This window comes from Morone saxatilis, unplaced genomic scaffold (genome assembly GCF_004916995.1).
Source record: "Morone saxatilis isolate NCDOM2014 unplaced genomic scaffold, NCSU_SB_2.0 Contig21, whole genome shotgun sequence".
NCBI lineage: Eukaryota > Metazoa > Chordata > Actinopteri > Moronidae > Morone > Morone saxatilis.
This window is the reverse complement of record NW_023339774.1, coordinates 2,687,340-2,698,260: the sequence shown is the minus strand read 5'-3', so window position 1 is coordinate 2,698,260 and position 10,921 is coordinate 2,687,340. Positions and strand designations below refer to the sequence as shown.

The 10,921-nt window shown below is 38.6% G+C and overlaps 1 protein-coding gene across 2 annotated transcripts in view; it reads right to left on the bottom strand.

The window, feature by feature from the left end:
- Positions 1 to 10,921, bottom strand: part of LOC118332366 (WD repeat-containing protein 7) — a 141,759-nt gene that overhangs the window by 37,942 nt on the left and 92,896 nt on the right. The window lies entirely within an intron of this gene.

Genomic DNA, 10,921 nt, shown 5'->3' with positions numbered 1-10,921 from the left:
AAATAGATATTGTCCTATCTTTATTATTCAACTGTTTGCACTGGTTATTGGATTAAGTTTTAAAATAGGTTTTGCACTATATTGAATGCGCAGCATGTAGGTTTGACTTAGTCTGTATCGGGTGGCTTTGGGCCTTAGGTAGGCATCAAGGTATAATCTTTAGGCTGATGCAAAGCCGCTACAGAGAAGTAGCACCAGCGTGACGCAGCCTCTCCTAGCTCCTACCCGACCTTCTAAAACGGCCCCCCACAAATCACATCGTCCAATCTCCTCCCTCAACAACGACCAAACACAACACACAAACCAACAGACGGAGAGAAGGGAAAAAGAGAGCCGAAGACGGTGGGAGAGATAGAGCAGAGGCTGGAGTCACTGCTTGTGTCACTCTCCTTGTTAAGGCTTTGATCAGGCCCAAAAGATTATACGCCTGACGTAACCTAAGGCCCAAAATCCACCCAGATTAAGACTAAACGTCCAACTACATTGTCGCATATAATACTAGTGAAACCTATTTTAAAAACTAACTCAATAACCAGTTGCAAACATTAATACAACTAAAATCATGGAAAATATCGTATTTTTAAATCTAATTGGTCCAAGCCCGGACCCGAACCCAACATAACGCAACACGGGTCTTTGGGACTGCGACAAGGCGAACGGGCAGAGGATGTTTCGGTCCAATCGGTTTGGGCAGCACAAAATCAAAAGAAGCTCTACCTACTCCTGTTATCTGAATGGACTTTTTCTCTTGGTGTTTGTTGGATCTATTATCATACCGGAACCTAGAAATGGGGGACATGATGACTGTAAGACTAAAATAGACAACTCCAGCGATATAAGGGAGGCTGTGAATTAATCCGGCAGGATTCTTCCAGGAGCCAGTGTGACCGCATTCTGAAGAAATATTATCTTTACTGTGGTAAGATTGTGCAATGGTATGTTTTGGCCAGTCTAACCAAACAGCATTGCCACAGTCCATTACCTGTGACCACTGGCGACAGGTCGGCGAGACTGACCACACACAGTTTTGACTGGGCACGTACCCCACAAATGGATGACAAGTAGATTTGTGTATATCTGGCCAAGTGGAGATGCATAGAGCATACGGCATAACTAATCTATGGGAGCGCCGTACAACAGAGAAATATGTGGCTAGTGTAAAAAAATAAATAATAAACGTATTATTAACATTGCGGCATTTCGGATTCTTCATCCCACGGGAAACAGCACTGAGATTCAGCAGCAGTAATGATGCGGCATCGAACTCCTTGGCGGCACTGTGCAGGTAGTGTCAACCCATTACTGTTTTTTGGAAAATAATACCTGAAAGCGTGATTTAGACATACAGGAATTATACATTAAAAAAGATTGGGTTCTAATTTTCTTTCCAATTGCTGTTCGTTTCTCAGTCCATTTTTCAAAACCCCTGGGGAGCCCGTTTTTAAATCTAATTCTGTCCAAGCCCGACCTGAACCCAACCTAACGCAACAGTTTTGGGACCGAACGCAGCAGGATGTTTGGGGTCCAATCGGTTTTGGGCAGAAAATCAAAGCTCTACTACCTGTTAATCTTAATGGAGTTTTCTCTTTGTGTGTTGGATCTATTATCATGAACCTAAATGAGGGGAATGATGACTGTAAACTAAAAATAGACAACTCAGGATAAAGGGAGGCTGTGATTAATCAGCAGGATTTCCCACAGTGTACATCTGAAGAAAATATTACTTTACTGTGGTAAGATGCAACTGGTATTTTTGGCAGTTACCAAACAGCTTCAAGTCCATTACTACCACTGGCGAAGGTCCGAACTTGACTGGCACGTAACCCAAAATGGATGACAAGTAGATTTGTTATCTGGCCAATGGAGATGCATATATGTGGCTAAGTGTAAAAAAAATAAATAAATAAAAGTATTATTACATTGCATTTGGATTTTATCCACGAGACACCTGAGATTCACAGGCAGTGATCGGCATCAACTCTTGGCACTGTGCAGTAGTGTAACCATTACTGTTTTTTGGAAAATAATACTGAACAGTGTGATTTAAGACATACAGAAATGTATACATTAAAAAAAGATTGGGTTCTAATATTTTTTCCATTGCGTGTTCGTTTCTCAGTCCATTTTTCAAAACCCTGGGAGCCCCCTCCCCCCATATTTCCATACTATATCCTGGTGCTTTTTATAATGAGATTGCTAAAGGCCAGCTGTCATTTGGAAGAAGGCCCAGTGGCCGGCTCTGATAAATGGATTATAGATGGCATCCATCCCCAGGCCAGACTGGGCCAGTAGATAACAGAATTAGAGATAGACTCCCAACCAGAATCACTAAAAAGTTGAGATTTACAGCAAAAGAGAAAGTAAAGAGACTGATTCAGACAGATGAGAAGGGGTATCTGCAGGTTTCGTGGACAAAATCAAGACATTTTGTTGTATATAAACCTAGCTTTTACAGGCAGGGGTGTGGACCATTGGTAGTCCATTTTAAACTTCAAAACTGAAATGATGAATGATGGGGATTGGGATTCATTTCTTAGCATCCTTACAGAAGAGAGTGGAGAACAAGGGTACAATGTGTGGTGTATATGCACTGGTGGGTTTACTACCCACAGTCAGTAAACCTTTTGAAGCCTGATTGGATGGACACACCTTGCTGGACGGTCATTAGTGTTTGTTTCTGATATTTAAAATGGAATAAGCATGGCTGCTCTTCTGGAAACATTGTCCCATTTGAGGGGAGAGTTGAGGCTGTGTAGCTGCAGAAACACAGTTTATATCTCTAACATCTAATCTATAGTAAAAGTTATTGATACATTTCAGGAGATTGAACATCTCTATAAACAGTTGCATCTGCATATGAGTCTATGCAAGATTAAAAACTACTGTCACCTCCTCTGTGTGTCTTCTGGGGAAATATAATTTATCAATAATTTGATCTAGAATGTGTATGTATAATAAGTTTTTTAAAAGTTTAGTTTAGTTTAAGGTTTTTTTCTTTTCTTTTTTGTTAAAGAACCTATGACATTATTGTGTCCTCCACTTCTTAGAGCAGTGGTTCCAAACCTTTTTCCTTAAGGGACCCCTCTTCTATCATTCAGTAAACTGACAACCCCTGACTCAGTGACATATTGTATAGATATTTCATATTATATTAAAAACTATAATGAACTCAAATATTTAACTCAGTAACTGTGCAGACTTTTTTTTCCTATTAAAGGAACTTTTTATACAATTATATTATGTATTTTTTTAAATCATTGTTAACAATCATACAGACTTAATAGGCTTGGTTTTTTTGACAAATTCAGTGTTTTCTTTTCTCTGATGCTTGGTAATTGTTCTATTTACTTTTCTTCACATAAGTTAACCAAATCCTGTGATATAGGTATATGTATACGCGTTTCTAGTACGCCTTAAAATCAGGAAGGCCTCGTGACCCCCCACGAAGCTTTGGTGACCCCTAGTGGGGGTACCAGACCACCAGGTTGGGAAGCACTGCCTTAGAGCAATGTAAAGGAAGATTATGGGTCATACTATCGATTATAACCCCTATAATGCAATCAAAGCCTTTCAGGACAATTTATATCATCTATATTTCCCTCTGTTGAAACAGTGAAAATGGATACCATTATAAGAATAAGACTCAGGTTGAAAAATATCAGAATTTTCCTTTACTAACCAAATAAAGCAACAAAGATGACAAAACCAGCATGAACATAGCTGATCACAGTCAGTCTTCAGTCTTACTGGGTTACTTGGGTTTAAAATACTTCATTGTTGAAGCATGATGGAATTATTCAAAGTCAGAACTTTAGTCTAAATTCAAGGAGATTTCCAAAGGTACCAAAAAAGACAGGACGTACTTGAACGTTCATCATTTGCGAGATGTGAGGTTTTCTGTGGACAGTCGTCAGGCAGCATCACTTCCTGTCTGTGTGTACCTGCTGCCTCTTTCGAGCCGTGCGAACGGGCTGATTGATTTTTGAAGCCTATCGACCCGCTTCCTTCACAACCGGCAGATCTATTATAATGACATTGTATCTAAATCCTATTTGTTGGCCAACCTACTCCCAAACATAACCCAATAAACTAAAGAGGGGGACGGACAAGCTCCCCTCGCTGCTCGCCTCAGCTCGGCTAAATCTTCATAAAAACCATGGATGGATCAGGATAAAAAGGCTTTGGGGCTGAAATGACATTATCCATAAAGGAAAGAATCTATTAAAAAAGGGCAGGATGGTGTAATGCAGCAACCTGTGGAGTCCATGCAATCACTGTAAAAAATATGGACGTGTCATAAAAACTGAGCAGAAGAAAATCAGAAAGAACTCTTTCACCTTTCCATAAAAGTAAAAATATATTCAGATTACCACAAGCTTTATTTATTTTTATTGTATTTACACTTATATTTTTATATATTAATGTTTGCTTTGAGTTTTTTTTTTTAGAGGATTTTTGTTTTTATTTGGCATAATTTAAAATAGACAGAACAATGACGACTGGTGAGGAGGGAGAGATAACACAAGGAGTTATGGTGTGAGCGAGGGAGAGAAAAGGATGGCATGGGGGAAAGAGGAGAAAAGACAGACAAGAGGGAAAAATGGAAGGCTCATTTCTTTGTCTGAGGAACTGTAATCAATATTGCAGCGCACACACACACACACACACACACACACACACACACGCACACACACACACACAATTGGGGTCAGCTCTCTACCAATTAACTTGTCATCCAGATAATAAAAGCTGTTCATTTAACCTCTGTATTTAATTTAGTGACAATTCAAATAAAAGCATTTTAGTTTTTGTATGAATACAGGATTTTTTAGAGTTATAAAGTTTATCCTTATTAGGACTGAATTTAAGCTGTTTTTGTCCACAGAATGTCCACACTGCCTTCATCACAGCTAGAAACAACAATATCAGATTTTTACTGCAGTTAAAATCTTAATACTGTGATACACTCCAGACAACAGCGCAGACGACACACACACACACACGGTTCAGTAGATTCTACACTGGATATCTGCTTATAGTAACAGTAACCTCACCTATACTACACTATCGACTCGTTCTGCCTCTCAACAAGAACACTAAAAACACAATGGAATAAAAACACAGCAAAATTCAACAACTCCTCTTTGCTGTATGGGTTGTTCTACAAAAAATGAATTTAGAAATTGTGCAGAATGCTTTAAATTTATTATATTAATTATATTGTAATATATAGTATTTGAAAATCATAAAATTAAACTAAAGTAATTTGCATGATGAGTAACACTTTACTTTTAGTTGCATCATGTTAGATTTTAAAGTAAAAAAATCAACTGTTTTTATAATAGTATATAAACAATGCTGGTGGCTGAGTTTGAGCGAGTTAACAAGTCCTGAATTGTGATAGTGGTTATAATGTATTTGGGTTTTTTTTTAACAATGAAAAGTAATCCACAGTTTAGTGCACAGTTTACCTAACCCTGCTGAGGAAATCAAACCAACAACCTTCCCATGCCTCTCCTCTCAAACAGCAGCCCCACCATCTTCCCATAATGCACCTCAACTCTGCCTCCATTGGTAATCAATGGGAGACTGGTAAAACCTGATCACCAGGGAACGAGGTAGGGGATCAATACCAGCAGGAAACTGATGTGAGAAAGAAGGGAGGAAGAAAAAGTGAACGACAGACAGTAAAATAGTGTGAGAGCAAAGTATTAATCAAAATGGTAAAAAAAATTATGAATTTATGAATATGAAGAACTCCAAAAAAAACAGAAAAGGGAAACTTAACTCTGAAGGCAGCCTCAAGTCTAACATAAGCCTTTCAAGTTCTTAAAACAAAGGAGTTTTGTGGGAGGAGAGGGGGGAGTTGGGGGGAAACACTGTCCTTACAGCAAATGTCAGGAGACAGAAAATCTGGGGAAATAATTGAAAAACACAATTAAGTTGATAGAGAAAAAAGATTTGAGTCCCGAAACGGTGGCTGCCCTTCCAACCGGCCCGAGTCCATCTGAAGGTTAAGTGTATTTTACCGTCTTAAGACACAGACAGAGGAGCTATCTGCGCTCGCTGGAAACACAACCCCTCAATTAGTGTGTATGGGAGGGGGGGTGGGGGGTCAGGGGGCGTCCGCATGAGATACTACCAACAAACTGGATTTAACTTTGTAAGAAAAGGAGACCAGACAAGACCAAACTGCTTTTATTAGTCCTGTAACTACACATCCTGTTCATTTGACATCTGTGCTGATCATGCACCAGTTTTTACAAAGAATTACCTTCTTCCTCCTTGACCAAGGAAGAACTGAAGTCTGACAGTGTTGGCCTTTAAGTGAACAGAGAACCGCAGAGTCCAAAATGGAGAAAGCTACTAGAGCTTATAATCTGTATCGCACCATTACGCTTTATCTAACTTGTTTAGGTTTCTTTATCGGAATATAAAGGGCTCCACAAATAGAAGAGCAACTATTTTACCCGAATTTCAAGTAAAATCAGCACAAGACAATGGTAGTAAATGCTTGTTTCCATACGCTACTGTTATGCGATTATTACGAGTTGGTTCGTCAACAATTCTTCAGGTGGATATATCTGTATTTTTGTGGTTATTTATCTTTGTTTTTTCAGTCTTTTATCATTTATCATGCTGTATCATATCTATTGTTGACTTACTTGTTGTTAAAATATTTTCAGTAAGATTGCTTTGGCTCTTACTGCAAACCAAACCTACCTATGGATACAAAGAAAGTAGAGTAACCTAACCTTTTTTCTGTCTGTTCAATGTATTAATGTGAGGAAGGTTCCATCGGATCTGTGTGCAGTGATCGTGGGTTATAGAGCCATAGGAGAAATGAGGGGACTGTCAGAGCGGGAACAGCTGATTGGTTATGCGATGTTAAATGTTTGTTACGTCTGTTACGTTTGTTCCCAACTCCCTTTAAGAACATTAACTCTTATTCAAAATGCTAAATCTAGCTCAAGCAAGCGTAAAACTTTACGGAAATTGAGGACTTTTTATTTTATTTTGCTGGTTACTTTTCTAATAGTATATGCTATACTTCAATAGTTGCATAAAAATACGTTGATGGAAAACACAGCTTATGGGTTCTGCTCTCTTAACGTCAAGCCAGGAGTTGGGCATCTTCCATTCATGTATTTGTTTGCCCGAACTCTCTGGTCACCATTGTGGACACCAGCTAAAATGTGTGACAAACAGCATTATAATGAGGTACAGTAGTTCTGAAGAGATGCCCTGACCTACAAATCTTGTTCTCCAGATGTTTCACTGTTTTTTCAGTGAAAATTACATTTGTGATGCAAAAACAATCAGTCCTACACTCATCATAAATCATATTGCAATATCTGTTAAAATAATAGCAATATGATGTTTTTACCATACTGTGCAGCCCTATATTTCATATCGTATTACTTTGGAAATGATAATGCTTTTTTTACAATTAGAGTACATGCATGCAAACTTTACCACAGATAGATTTGACTTACTATGTCATGCTTCTTTAATATTGCGACAGAGACTTTTATTCCTAATATTCCATCTATTTTTTCCCTTGCCCTTCCTAACAGTCTTCAATACAGTAGTGACGCAGGACAGATGCAGTATAAACACATGTACCCCCAATCACATTAGCTTTCTTCCACTCAGTACTACTGTATGAAGGCACAGACTGGCAATATTGAAAGCCCGAGGTCTTATTTTTCTATCCTCCGTTATCAATTACGTGTTTGTTTTGCAGTTTAATTTACGATCCGACAGGTTTTTAATACAACCAATATTTTCGGCACTCTGCGGCTGCCAGATTCACGCCGTTAATAGAGCAGTCTGAGAAATGGCTCTGGATGTTAATTTCCCTAATGCAGAGACAGTGGAGGGCCTCCATCACACCACTTCTTCATAAAGAAGGAATTATTTTTATTAAAGCCACAGCAGCTTAGTCACACTCTCCTCTCGCTCACAGATGAATCAAAGGCATCTGACAGAATTAGATTTCAACTGCGCCAAATAAAAAGCATCACAACTTAAGAGTGAGAGGGAAAAGAAAATTAATTTCCCATCACACAGACGGAGAGAAGGAAGGAGGAGGGGCCAGGCAGATGAGAACTACAGAAGATGATAAGGGACAATAATACCAAACAGAACAGTTAAAATGTTTCTATAAATCCAACAAGTTATCAGGGGAATGAGGGACTTTGACAGATATTTTGGTAGTTTGGTAGAAGGGAGAGGAGCCATTGTTCACATAAAAATGCCATGAAATAAAGTTTAATAGAGCTGTTTCTTTCTTGGACTGCAGAGAAATGGAGGAGAAAGAAGAAAAACGCTTGATGACAGAGTTATAGTTTGTTCTGTGGAGTATTGGATCAATTCAAGATATCTGACAGATAATCCGACCAGATTAGACACAACAAGCAGAACTGCAGTTAAAAGAGAAATTATCTGAGAACATCAGAACTCATTTTCCTGAACTAAATCACTGCTGACAGTAAAGTAGAGGAAACAGATGGGACAACAGGCAGAGAACAGAGTCAATCTGAATGTAATGGACAGGAAAATATAGATAACACAGTGAAACATTGACAGAGGTTGGTAGTTTACTTTAAATTGTTACATCAGACTTTAAGGGCCCTGCTTCCATGGTGCCGCAGGGACCAGCGCACACAGCACTGATAGTTTGGTGCCCAGCGCAGTGTGCGTTGGTATTTCGGGTCTTATGCTGAATTTACAATAACCTAAATACTTTGAGAAAATGTGCTGCAATAACAGAATAATGCTTAATTACTGTATGTAATGATTGTAAAGCTCCCAAAGCCAAATTGTGATATTTGATTTGGGGTTATATAAATAAAATTTGACTTCACGTTAATGACAAACGTATACATTATCTGGATCAGGGTTGAGTAACTGAATCCCCTCCTCCTCTTCTCCCTCTCTCTCCCTTTATCTTATTCCCATATAAGCCGATTAGAGTGTGTTTGCTATTTTCTTTCAGAGCATGTGATGAGAGGAGGATCTGAGTCTCTGAGGTGAAAACTGAGCTACATAATGATCAGTGTGACCAGTATTAACATCTGAATCTGATAATAATTAATCATTATTCATTATTAACCTAAAACTAGTCTCTAATTATTCAGGTTTTGCTGGGCACGTAGGAAGCTTGTTGTTTCTCACTGGGTTGAGTTTTGAATTAAAGGCAGGAGTGGTGTAAACCGGAGGGCTGTAAGTAACTTCACAGAAGAGCTTAAACCAAATATGCCCATAGTTTGTCCTGACTTTGTTCATTAAATTCAATCTTTAGTATTAAAACATGTGGATGACAATAAAGCCCCAAATAGTTCAGTGTGTTCTGTCTTCAGGTTTTTTTTTTTCTTGGCAGGGCCTTTTTAAATTGCCGTCGTTAAATGCATAGACCAGCTTGAAGAGAAACAGGAACGGGGGCAGAGAGAGGGGATGACACGCAGCAAAGGGCCACATCAGATTCGCAACCTGCGTGCAGAGTCCGGCTTACATGGGTCGCCAGCTCTACCCACTAAGCCAACTGGAACAAGCTTTCATTTAAAATATATGACTCATCTCTAACTAACTAACTAACCCTAACTGTTGCCTACTCACTCCTCAATGATATAGACTCTTGCTCACATACACACACTCACATTTTCTTAGCAGTTAACCCTTTTTAGTTATTTTTTGGAGTGAGTGAGGAGTATAATGCATTCATTCTGTGTGGCAGCTAACTCTTGTCAGACCTAAATGACTGCATTACTTTTGAACAGGTACAATACCTGGCTGATAGGGACGGGCGGATCGATCCTAGGGGATCAATACTTCAGTACTCACAATCTACTCATTTGGTATCAATTCCTTTTATAAATTATCACTAATACAATGATATAAATCCAAACGTGGGTGGCTGCATCATCAAAATTTTGAGGTGCATTACTGTAATGTTTGTGCTAAAACAGCCCTGACATACTGAGCTAATCTGTGTCACATGACTGTGTAAAGTGCTGAAAGTGCCACACAGCAGTAACAGCAATATCCTCTTCAAACATTTAAAAACAACAAACCCTGAAAATTATAAGCAGGCTGCAAGAAGATGCCTAAAACAGACAAAAGTCTCCTGCACGTGAATGAAAAATGGACTAAATACTAGACATTACCATTAAACATCCTCCATTAATTACTTAAATTTTTGTATTAAAAGTTTTCTGAAATTGTATGTTTAAATATGCAAATAAGGTATTATATAATGATAAATGTGCAGATTTGCGCACATTTCCACAACAGAAATAAGAACAATGGACAAACCATGTTAAAAAAAGCTTTTTTTAACTTTTTAATTACTTGTACTCATATTTGCTTTCGTAATAAATGAGGTATTAATGGCTGGTAAATTATTTTAAGACAAATATTAATACAGTCAGACAATCACAGTGTGAACGGTTGTCTTACATTCCACTGGGAGCTGGGATAGTTAAGCAACCAATCAGCTGTTTTTAAGCAAGTTCGCAAGTACCAGTCAATCAGTCAGTCAACAGTTCTTCAGTCAAACAGCCAATCAGGTTGCAATTAAGTCAGTAAGTAATCAAACAGCCAATCAGGCATTTGGACAGTGACCCAGAAATCCAGTCAGTAAACCATTTATTTCCATCTGTCTCCATGACTCTCATTCTATATCTGTGTTCAGACTGTGAGCGGGCTGACACACACACACACACACACACACACACACAAACACACACAGGGAATTCCAGACAATAATACATGTCTGTGTAGCTATTTGTGTTCCTTGAGTTTGATGTGCAACAACACCAAGAAAAACAGCATTATATAAAAGTCAACTGGGACTGGTGTTGGTGCTTTATGGAGTGTGTCCTTCAGGTTGATGGTAAATACACATCAGTTTGTTTAA